We start from the raw sequence: 3,194 nt of genomic DNA, 5'->3' as shown, positions 1-3,194 counted from the left end.
TCTTTCCTTTCCTTTCCCCATGAGTGTGAAACTGGCGAAAATCACTAGTAAATGTTCTACTTCACTGATGGAAAAAAATCATAACTTTCTTTCATCGATCATGTAATAGTCGATTTATGGTTGGTTTTTGCATGAGTGATGTGTCTTTGTTTGATAGGGCTACCATAACAAAATACCCTAGACTGAGTGGCTTAAACATCAGAAGCTTATCTTCTCATATTTACAGAGCCTGGAGGCCCCAGATCAAGGTGTCAGCAAGGTTGGTTGCTGCTGAAACCTCTCTCCTTAGCTTGCAAATGGCTCTCTTCTCACTGTGTCCTCACATGGCCTTTTCTCTGTGCACATTTGTCCCTTCTTATACAGACACTAGTCATTTTGTGTAGGGCCACAACCATATGACCTTATACAGTCACATTGGGAGTTAGGACTTCAACATATAAATTTCGGGGGAACAGTTCAGTCCATTACTCTCTGCCCTCTGGACCACCAAAGTTCATATCCTTCTCACATACAAAATACATTCACACTATCCCAGCAACCCCCAAATTCTTAACTCATTCCAGCATCAACTTTAAATCCAAAATCTCATCTAAATCAATATTATCTAAGTCAAATTTAGGTAAGACTCCAAGTACAATTCATCTCCAGCTGTGATCATATGAAACCAAATAAGTTATCTGCAAATACAATGGTGGGACAAGCAAGAGCTAGACTTTCCCATTCCAAAGAGAGACATTAGAAACACATAAGGAGTGATGGATCCTAAGCAAGTGTGGAGCCAAGATGACGAATTCCATTAGATTTTAAGACTCAAGAAGAATCCCCTTTGGCTCAATGCTCTGCTTCTGGGCTCACTGGGGCAGCAGTTCTTGGCCCACAAAATTGAGGAGGAGACACACTTGCCCCCCAGATCTGTACTCTCTGAGCCTATGGTCAGAGTCGTAGCCCTGCCCATATCTGAATCACCTTTGAGAATCACATTCTTCCCTTTTCTTGAAGATTAATGCATGTTTACAGCTAGGTAGTACTTTCCTTTAGAATTCCAGAAGTTCAATAACCTGCCTTCATTTTGTCCCCTCTCTCTCCCTTTCACTTCAAGCAGTTAGAGTTTCTGGTGAGATGGTTAATTGGTTTCATGATTTACACCCGTACAAATCTCTTTATCAAATGGTTGTCCATCAACACCCTTGGTGTTCTGTCTAGAAGATGCTTTCTCATTTTTTGCAATATAGATAGGCTAAGAATTTTCTAAATCTTAAAGTTCTGGTTCCCTTCTGTTTAACAATTCTTCAATTTATCTGTCTCCTCTCATACTTTACTATAAGCAGCAAGGAGAAATCAGGCCATGCTTTCATCACTGTGTAGAAATCTCATCTGAATATTTTGCTGTTATATTACTTACAACTTCTACATTCCACAAAACACTGGAATACATTTTGGCCACGTTCTTTGCCACTGTATAGCAAGGATTCCAGTTTGCAATGACTTGCTCCATTTCTGTGTGAGACCTCACCAGAATCACCTTTAACACTTATATACCTACCAATAGTCTCTTTAAGGCAATCCAGGCTTTTTCTAACAATTCCTCAAAATTCTTCCAGCCTTTAACTGTTACCCAGTTCCAAGCCACTTCCACATTTTTAGGTTTGTTATAATAGCACCCCATGCTTGGTACCAAAGTTTGTATTAGTTTGCTAGGACTTACATAAGAAAGCACCAGAGACTGGGTGCTTTAAGTAATAGAGCTTTATTTTCTCACAGTTAGGAAGTTGGAAGTCCCGGAACAAGGTGTTGGCAGGTTTGATTTCTACTGAAGCCATTTTCCTTGGCTGGTAGATGGCTACCTTCTCACTGTATCCTCACATAGCCTATTATGTGCATGCACTTTCTTGGTGTCTCTCTTCTTATGAGAGACATATGAGAGTCATATTGTGTTAGGGTCACGCCCTCATGACCTCATTTTACCCTTAATTACCTCTTTAAATGTCCTATCCCCAAATACGGACACATTGGGGATTAGGGCTTCAACATGTGAGTTGGGTTGGGGAAGGGACACCAGTCAGTCCATAACACTCTGCCCTATGTATCCCCCAAAATTCCTGTCCAGCCGTCAGCTCCTGCCATAAGGGGTGTTCTGACCATTCCTTTCCTTTCTCCATAAGTGTAAAGATGGTAGAAGTCACGTGTCAGTGTTCCACTTTCTTGAAATGGAATGGAGGAAAAATGTTGCTTTCTTCATTGGTCATGAGATAGTTGGTTTATGCTTTATCTCCTGCACAGCAGCCTCTGTATTTTATGATGTTTTGTTTTAATAAACTGCTTCTCTACAAAGCTGCATACTGGCTGTGTACCTCATTCTCTGATCTATTGAGGAGAACCCCAAGGTATTTAGCCTCTTGGGAGACATGGAGGAGTTACGTATTTATTCTGGACTCTGGTCCTGCATAAAGTGAGAGTGATATTATTATGGCCTTCAACTCACACCTTCTTAAGTCTTCCTTTGTTCATGATGAGCCACTAGCAACACAGTCAGCCTCCCCAACACCAGATTGAAGAGCGTGTATTCACACCTCCATCCCTGCACCCCAAGGCCCCATCATGTTAGCTATGCCCATGTGCCAGTGATCCAGCCCACGGTGTGAGGTCCTTCAGCCACCACCCTCCTTAGTTCTCCAGTCACAGGCTAAGGATCAGAAACCACCTACCCTCATATCGAGTCCAAGGCACTTCCCCCTTTAGCCATGGCCCCTCATTTTCCCTAATCCCTAGAGTCCATATGCCCCATATCCTGACAAATGCCTACCCCACACCTGGTCCTGGCTCTGTGCCTTTGGCACCAATTGTCCACCATAGGAAATAAAAAAAAATGGTGCATACACACAATGCAGCTGTGAAAAAGAATGAGGAAGAAGATACCAACAAACTGTTAATGGAGTGGTTTTTCAGGAAATGTCAAGTGAAAAGAGCAAAATGCAAGAAGCATATATAGTTTGTTACCATTTGTGTAAGAAAGAAGGGATAATAATGAACATGGTATTTAACTGTATAACTCAGTCTTGGGCAGGGTTTGTTATATGAGTATCAGAATTAAAAGCAAATCCTAAACTTTAGTAGGTTTGTGTACTGTAGTGGTACGGGTGAAGCAATTCTGCAACTATTTTATATGCATTATAGGACTGAGCAGATGAGTACAT

This window comes from Cynocephalus volans, chromosome 6 (genome assembly GCF_027409185.1).
Source record: "Cynocephalus volans isolate mCynVol1 chromosome 6, mCynVol1.pri, whole genome shotgun sequence".
In the NCBI taxonomy this organism is placed as follows: Eukaryota; Metazoa; Chordata; class Mammalia; order Dermoptera; family Cynocephalidae; genus Cynocephalus; species Cynocephalus volans.
The sequence above is the reverse complement of the archived record's forward strand: the minus strand, read 5'-3'. Positions refer to the sequence as shown.